The following is a 9,135-nucleotide window of genomic DNA, read 5'->3' on the forward strand; positions in this document are numbered from 1 at the left end:
ATGTCCTCGAGCGTCTGGATCGTCCGCTCACTCTGCCCGTCTGTCTGTGGGTGATACGCAGTACCGAAATGTAAGCGCGTGCCCAATTCCTCATGAAATTTCTTCTAAAACCTGGAAGTGAAACGCACGTCTCGATCTGACACAATAGAGATCGGCACCCCATGCTGTGCTACCACCTCTCTCACATAAATCTCTGCCAGCCTCTCTGCGGAAGATCTCTCACTTATAGCAAGGAAGTGAGCACTCTTCGTCAGCCGGTCCATAATTACCCAAATCGCGTCGAATCCACACACAGTCCTCGGTAATTTGGTGATAAAGTTCATCGAAATCTGTTCCCACTTCCACTGGGAATCTCCAGAGGCTGCAATGGACCATGTGGTCGCTGGTGCTCTGCCTTGACCCGACGGCAAGTCAAGCACCTCTCAATTATCCAAGCAACATCCCTCTTCATACAGGGCCACCAGTAATCTCTCTTCAGGTCCAAATACATCTTTGTGGCCCCGGGATGAATCGAGAATCTTGATCTGTGCGCCTCCTCCATCAGTATATGCCGAGCTCCGCCTGTATAGGGCACCCAAATCCGCCCTTGGAAGGTCATAAGTCCTCGGTTATCCGTCACAAACTCGGATACCTGTCCAATCACCCGCTCCCTCTTGCAGCTCTCCGGTCTCATGGCCTCCACTTGGGCCTCTTGTATGGTATCCAAAACTGGAGTCATCACTGTCATCCTCATACACACATCTCGGATTGGGGCACTCTCTGATCTGCGTCTCAAGGTGTCGGCTACCACGTTAGCCTTGCCCGGGTGATACAAGATCTCACAATCATAGTCTTTCACTACATCCAGCCACCTCCTCTGACGCATATTCAGGTTGGGCTGATCCATAAGATACTTCAGGCTCTTGTGGTCCGTGTATATGGTACACCGAACCCCGTACAAATAATGGCGCCAGATCTTGAGGGCGAACACCACCGCCCCTAACTCTAGATCGTGGGTGGGATACCTCGTCTCATGAGGCTTCAACTGCCTCGATGCGTACGCTATCACGTGACCTCTCTGCGCCAGTACTAAACCCATGCCCATAATAGTTGCATCACAATAAACCACAAAATCCTCCATTCCCTCCGGAAGGGCCAACACGGGAGCCTCGCACAATCTCTGGCGAAGGGTATCAAATGAGGTCTGCTGCTCGGGACCCGAAGTAAACGCAATGCCCTTCCGGGTCAAACTGGTGAGAAGGACGACAATCTTGGAGAAATCTCTGATAAATCTCCGATAGTATCCGACCAGTCCCAGAAAACTCCTGATCTCGGTGGGGGATCTCGGCACCTCCCATCTCATAACTGCCTCAATCTTGGCCGGATCGACCAAAATACCATTCTGGTTAACGAGGTGTCCCAGAAACTAGACCTCTCGTAACTAGAAATCACACTTGGAGAACTTGGCATAGAGCCTCTCCGATCTTAGTATACCCAGAATCTTTCTCAGATGTTCCTCGTGCTGCTCTCTAGACCTCGAATACACCAAAATATCGTCGATGAACACAATCACCGAACGATCCAACATGGGCCTACACACCCGGTTCATGAGATTCATGAACGCTGCCGGTGCGTTGGTGAGTCCGAAAGGCATCACCACGAACTCGTAGTGCCCATAACGAGTCCTAAAAGCCGTCTTCTAGATATCCTCCTCGCGGAATCTCATCTGATGATATCCAGACCTCAAATTGATCTTGTAAAACCAAGATGCACCCTGAAACTGATCGAACAGATCGTCGATCCTCGGAAGTGGATAACGGTTCTTGACCGTCAACTTGTTCAACTCCCGGTAATCAATGCACATCCGGTGTGAACCATCCTTTTTCTTGACAAAAAGGATCGACGCTCCCTACGGCGAGCTACTTGGTCGGATGAATCCCTTCCCCAACAGCTCCTGAAGCTGTGAGGATAACTCCTACATCTCTGGTGGCGCAAGACGATAAGGGGCCTTGGCAATAGGCGCCACTCCCGGAACCAAATCGATCCGAAACTCTACCTGTCTCTCGGGAGGAACACCCGGTAAATCCTCGGGAAAAACATCCAGAAACTCACTCACTATCGGAACCTCAACAATAGAACTCAGTCTCTCAGCAGTAACTCGTGTATCCATCATATACGCTACAAAACCCCTACAGCCCTGCTATAGACTCTGTCTCGCCCTGGCGGCCGAACAAAATGCCAACCCATATCGGGTACCTTCACCATATACTGTCAGCACTCCCCCACTAGGGTCTCGTATGGTCACCAACTGACGCTCACAGTCGATCACCGCTCCAAATCGACTCAACCAGTCTATGCACACAATAACACAGACATCCCCCATCGCAAATGGTACCAGATCTATCGGGAACTCAACACCGAAAATCTCAAGTATACATCCCCGAATCACATCAGTAGAAAAAACCGCGCGCTCGTCGGCTATGGAAACTCGCAGAGGTCTACTCAATGCCTCCCATCGGATGCTGATGTGATGGCTAAATGCTAACGACACGAAAGATCGACTCGCACCCGAGTCAAATAACACTAAAGCAGGTACATTACTCACAAGAAAAGTACCTACGCATATCACAATATAAGCACAACGTATCTCAACAATAGAATAAGTAAAAGAATACATACCAGCCACAACATCAGGTGCTGCGCGGACCTCCTCCGCTGTCAGCTGGAAGGCTCTCCCGCGAGCCCTTGGTACCTCGGCCTTTGCTGGCCGACTCTCAGTAGCTCGTGCAGTAGCTGGGGCAGATCCATGTGCTGATCCCTGTAACAGCTGCGGGCACTCGGCCTTTCAGTGGCCAGTCTGGTTTCAGTGAAAACAGACCATGAACCCCTTGGGGAAATCCTTGGCTATATGCCCCTCCTTGCCACATTTGTAGCAAGCGCCTGCTCGACAGATCCCCTCATGTCCCTTGTCGCACTTCCCACAAGTGCGGCCCTTCTGGCCTCCAGATCTTGAATCAGTGGGCTTTGCCCGCTTGGCTGCCGGCTGAGACTGTGTCGGTCGCCTATCCCTCCTCTGAGACTCTGCCTCTTCCTTGGCCTGAGTCTCTAGCTCAATCTCCCTCTTCCGGGCATTTTCCTGGAGCTCAGAAAATGTCCGGTATGACGAGTTTGCCACGAACTCACGAATATCCCTCCTCAATATGCTCAAGTACCGACTCATACGTGCCTGCTCAGTAGACACATGCTCAGGGCAAAACAATGCCCTCTCATGAAACATCCTCGTAATCACCGTCACAGACTCAGTCCCCTGCTTGATGGACAAGAACTCCTGGGCCAACCGTTTCCTCTCCACCGGGGGAACATAGTTATCTCGAAACATCATGGTGAACCTCTCCCAAGTCACCGCGGTAAGCTATGCAGGAGTGAAATCAGCTGTCACAAACTTCCACCAGTCCTTCGCTCCCAAGCGAAGTTGGTTCAGTGCGAACTTTACCCTCAAATGCTCCGGACAGGAACAAGTGTAGAAACATCCCTCGATATCAGAGATCCATTTTATCGCAAAAATCGGATCCTGAGTCCCATCAAACTCTGGTGGTTTCGTGTTGCTGAACTCCTAGTACAGTAACGAGTCACCTCCCTGTGGCCTGGCAGCAGCAGCCGACTCGGTAAGAGCAGCATATCTCTCATCAAACGTCTCAATCAGGGTGGTCTTAATAGACCTAAACATCTCTGTTATCTCTGCTCGAATGGCTGCGGCCACCTCCTAGTGGATCATCCTGCGAATCTCCTCGTCACTAGTACCACTGGTACCACTGCCTCCTGGGTTGTGGCGCGTACCCACCATGATGTCTCTGAAACACAACATAAAATCATCAGAGACTCGATCGAGTATACTCACACTCGATCACTCGCCCCTACTTGCTCCTTAGCATCCTAAGGATTCTTACTTGGACTGCTCACTGACCCGATGTTTTCAGTAGTACGGGCCCAATACTACCTTCCACACCGAATCTGTGTTCACCCCAAGTTTTCCTCCTGGGATTCCAGTTCGCAAGTACTCTATACATCGACAACGTCAACTACTCTCATAGTAAATCTATCGTAAGCTCTCTTCTGCTACATACTCGCACTCAAGCAAACCACAAATAGCAGAACCCCTAGGCTAAGGCATCACAAATCAGGCCACTCTAGTCCTAAATCATGAAATATCTAGCCTATCTCTAGCATGCATAACATATCTCATATCATCTCATAATACATAAAATAAGGGTATTTTGGGAAATCACCGTTCGGGCGCTGGCTGATTGTACACACTGCTCGTCTCCGTTTTTTCTTAAAATCTCTTACTCATTTTAGAAAAATCGTTTCCTTTTGAAAACTTTTCTCAAATCCTCAGTTTGAGTCCAGACATACCCGAAGGTGTATCCGAATCCCTCAAACCACGGCTCTGATACCAACTTGTAACGACACGAAATTTCAAACCAAACTTTTCATTTTTAATTTCATGAAACACACACTATATTTTTAAAACACCAAGTATCAGTTAACAAATTTTTCAAAACATTAAGTCAAATCCCGGATCCACAAGATAACTCTATCTCAATTGTGTGCCTGTGTACAATCATGTCAGTGTCTTCCCGCGGTCCTCTGAAGTACCTGAAACACATATCACATAACACAGTAAGCACGCATGCTTAGTAAAAATTCCCCAAAATACCACATACATATAATTAGCCACTGGAGGCTATAGCTATAAGAGACCTTCCATTCAATGTGTCTTACTGGTAGACCATCCGGTCCTACCGATGATGACCTTCCGGTCCAAACCCTGTTGACCTTCCAGTCCAAACCCTGCTGACCTTCCGGTCCAAACTGTAACGCCCGTAGATTCGGGCTAGTCAATTTAGAGACGATAAGCGTCAAAAATGACTTTTTAATAGAAGATTATTTATAAGGATTACTCTTAACCAAGTTTTAATATATGTTACAAGGGTTCCGTACATATAAAGAACGCTGGAATCCGAGTTATCACAAAGAAGTTATGGCTCGTCGAAGTTTTACGGCAAAACCGGCACGGCACCGGGAGACGTAAATAGTGAATTTACGGTAGAAGACTTTTTAGCCTTAGTGATCTAAACAAAATTTGTAGTATACGTTAAACCGAGAATATACAAAAAAAGAACGCCCAAATCTGACTTCGTATGAGGAAGTTATGAATTTTATAAGATTTGGCATAGCAGTGCACGGCCCGAAACTCGAATTTTAGTTCGAGCGGTTTTTGGCCTACGCGACCTAAATGAGAGTTGAATATCTCATTAATAGGAACTCAACGGTAAAAAGACAGACGAAAACGGAGTCCGTATGTAGAAGTTATGAATTTTACGCGGACATTTAACAATATAATCTCCTCTTACTGTTAAATTTAAGATCGGTCGAGAATTAGCCGACGGAGTCTAAATGAAAGTTGTAGATCTTGTTTTTACCTACGCGTGGATATAAATAATGCCGAGATTAGAGCTCGTATTTTAAAGATATGGACAAAACTTGGTCCCTACTCTTCGAGCGCGATAAATTCGATACAGTTTTGTAAATCTGAGATAGAATGAGAATTAGATGACGGCGTCTAAATGAAAGTTGTAGTACTCGTAAATACCAACGCGTGGATATAAAGAATGTCAAAAATGGAGTTCGTATGAACGAGTTACAAATTATAATAGCATATTTACGTATTAAAATAAAGTATAAATCATATATATGTACACATATATATACAAATGTATATATCTTTAGAAAGGTATCGACGATGCGGTTATTATAAGACTAGTGTTGAGTACTTTCGACATTAGTTTAGTACAAATTGTTGGATTAGTGTCTAAGTTCATAACTATTTTGGTATGTACTTGACCCGATTATGAGCATGGTCCTTTTGGGTTGCCTTCACCATAACAATATGTAGGATGAATTAAGGAGAGAAAGGTTTAATTATGATTTATTAATATATTATAAGAATAATATATTAAAGGAGAAATCATATTGTTTAATTAATATTAGTCAAGAATTAATAAAGAATTAATTCTGTGGCTAAAAGAGATTAATTAAACTTAGGGGACTGGAATTGTAATTATAGGATAATTGCAATTGGGCTATGGATCACCTTGGAATAATAGGTTGGACGAATTCTATGGGGAAGCCCATTAGAAATCGCCCAAGGCATGTTCCAGAAGGGGTCCATGGGCTGCTTAGGGCTTAAGCAGTCAAATTAGGGTTTCCTTGTTGGATAACCCTAATAGCCTAAGTATATAAGGAACCCTTGGGCACCAAAAACGTGGCTAACACTTGGATTACGGGTTTCCAGCCGTTTTTGGTGCCTCCTCTCTCTTCTCTCCTTCATCCAATTGCTTAGTGGTGTTTGTGACTCCATTAGAGGTGCAACACTTGAGGCACTAAGCTTTCTGAAGCCAATCAAAGCAAGGAATTGATTGTTATTACTATATAACAATCAAAGGTAATTACTAAACCCTTATTTCAGTTCTTTTTTGATAGATCTAGGGTTTATAGCTTTGGATATTCAATTGCATGTTCATTAGACAAACTAGATCCAAAAGCTATTAGGGTTTGCATGTACACCATAGGAATGTTGTATTGCTCGAAACCCATCACAAATATCGTTAAATCTATTTAAAATAGTATTATGAAGGGGTGTTTAGTCGTTTATATAACTATAAGGTCATTAAGTAATTATGGAGGGTAGTTTTTGTAAATTCAATTACTATAAATAAGAGGCTTGGGCTCTCATATTTCTGGCACCATTCTCTTGATTCAAGAGTCTTTCTCTTCTTATCCCCCGAGCATTTCGGTCCCTCGTGATTCGACTTCTCTTTCTGTAGTTTTAGTATAGTAAGGTGAGCGCTGAAGCGCTGCACGAATCTTTCTTAGAAAGATTCAGCGACGAAGTTCTGCCCCTGCAGAGCCCGACTCCTAGCTAAAACCCCCTTGTAAGTAAGTTATGCTTACCTATTTTAATATAGCTTATATTAAAAATTAGTATTGTTATTATGAACTTATAATAAATATTTGAGCTATTATTATGACTTATATAAGTGTCGTTATAATATCTTTTTAACTACTCGTGATACGGAGAATCTGGTTTAAAGGGCCGCATAGGGTTATTGGATTTTAGAAGTGCTATATGCCAAAATGGTCATGCCCTCCGGCGTTTTATGTCTGGCCCCTGTCTGTACATAGTGGTTGGAAAGTATTGTTTAAACGTTTATATAATAATAATAATAATAATAATAATAATAATAATCCTAATAAGACTAATAATTAGTCACGGTAAATATTAGACTAAAATCTACTGGTAATAATACTAGGTTTCGTCGAAGGAATTTATTTTAAAGTAAACGAAGCGTTGTCCGAGTACCGAGTCACCACCTTATCAAGTGAGTGCATAGTCCCTTTCATCTTACACATAGATATGAAGTATTTTATATAAACTACGTGCTATGTGTGCATATTATCTGTATACTTGCTATCTATGCTGGATGAACGATTTTATACAAGTTTTATATGATTTAAACTATATATGTATTTATATCTACATAATATGTTGGGTAAAACATAGGTAGATGAAATATGAGTTGGATGATGAGTTGAGAGGTGTTATAGACCACGAGGTGAGTGTGAGAGGTGGACGATGTGAGAAGCCTTTCCCAAATGATGGCCCCGTCATCTAGCAGAGAGAGTATGGATGACAACCACAGACTATTCTAGACAGTCCAGTGGAACACTAGCAGGCTCGCAACCTGTAGGTGTTGTGAACGATGTGTTCACCCGGTGTACTCTAAACCCTGGCAATCATGCAGACTTGGTGCCTAAACCTTGGCGATCATGCAGACTTGGTGCCAAAACCCTGGCGACTATGTGGACTTAGTGCCTGTTGTATAAACCCTGGCGACTATGAAGACTTAGTGCCAAAACCCTGGTGACTATGCGGACTTAGTGCCTGTTGTATAAACCCTGGCGACTATGCAGACTTAGTGCCAAAACCCTAGCGACTATGCGGACTTAGTGCCTGTTGTATAAACCCTGACGACTATGCAGACTTAGTGCCTAAACCCTAGCGACTATGCAGACTTAGTGCCTGTTGTATAAACCCTGACGACTATGCAGACTTAGTGCCTAAACCCCGGTGATGATGGACTTCGTGCCGATTCCTTAGGATGATCCTTAGGAATGAATGAACAAGAGATAGTAGATTCTTAGGGTAGATCCTTAAGAGTAAATAAGATAATGGGGATGGGTAATTGGGTTAATTGTTTGATGATTAAACATAATAATTATATTATTGTGGGTTGAAAACCCTATGTACTCACCAGGTTTCCCAACCTGACCCACTCAGTTTATTTGTATCACAGGTGTCGATATGAAGTTACTTTACACTGAGAGATTTAAAAGAGATGTAGATCACTAGTGTAAATGAATGTAAGTTTTGTTTATGTTTATGTTTCTGTATTGACGATGACATCCCAAATGTTTTAAAATGAATAAAAATAAATTTCTTCGGAAATGCTTTGATAACGTATTTATCATGTTTTTCTGGGAACAAATTCCGCAAGATTTTTATTAAAAGAAGTACTCTGATTTTTATAAAGCATAAACAAAATCGGTCTTTTCTGGCCGTGAAAATGGGGATGTCACACAAACCATGCAAACATATACATATCACATAGAACATATATCTCATAACACTTATAAACACATAAGACCTTCCGGTTACACATAATTACCACTCGGGGTAAGGTATAGTGAGAAGACTCACCTCGTAAGCTAGCTAGTAAAATCTCGTGCTCGAAATCCTCTATCTAGCCTCCGCCTATCACATGGATAATATTTCTAATCAATACTCCTCTCACACTCAAATACACTATTCATTGATCTCTCTTACATTCTTAGCCCCTTAAATGGGTAAAAGACCATTTTACCCCTCCCTGACTTTTACTACTCATTTTACCAGACCTTACAGTCAACAGAAGTCAAACTCTAGTCAACAGTCCAAAATTGACCAGACTCGCCGAGTGCACTCGTGCGACTCGTCGAGTCCCATCGTTTCTCAGTAACCTCAGGAAGGTCCAGCACGTCAAGTTAACCCCTAAC

Source organism: Lactuca virosa, chromosome 2, assembly GCF_052849685.1.
Source record: "Lactuca virosa cultivar CGN04683 chromosome 2, Lactuca_virosa_CGN04683_v6, whole genome shotgun sequence".
NCBI lineage: Eukaryota > Viridiplantae > Streptophyta > Magnoliopsida > Asterales > Asteraceae > Lactuca > Lactuca virosa.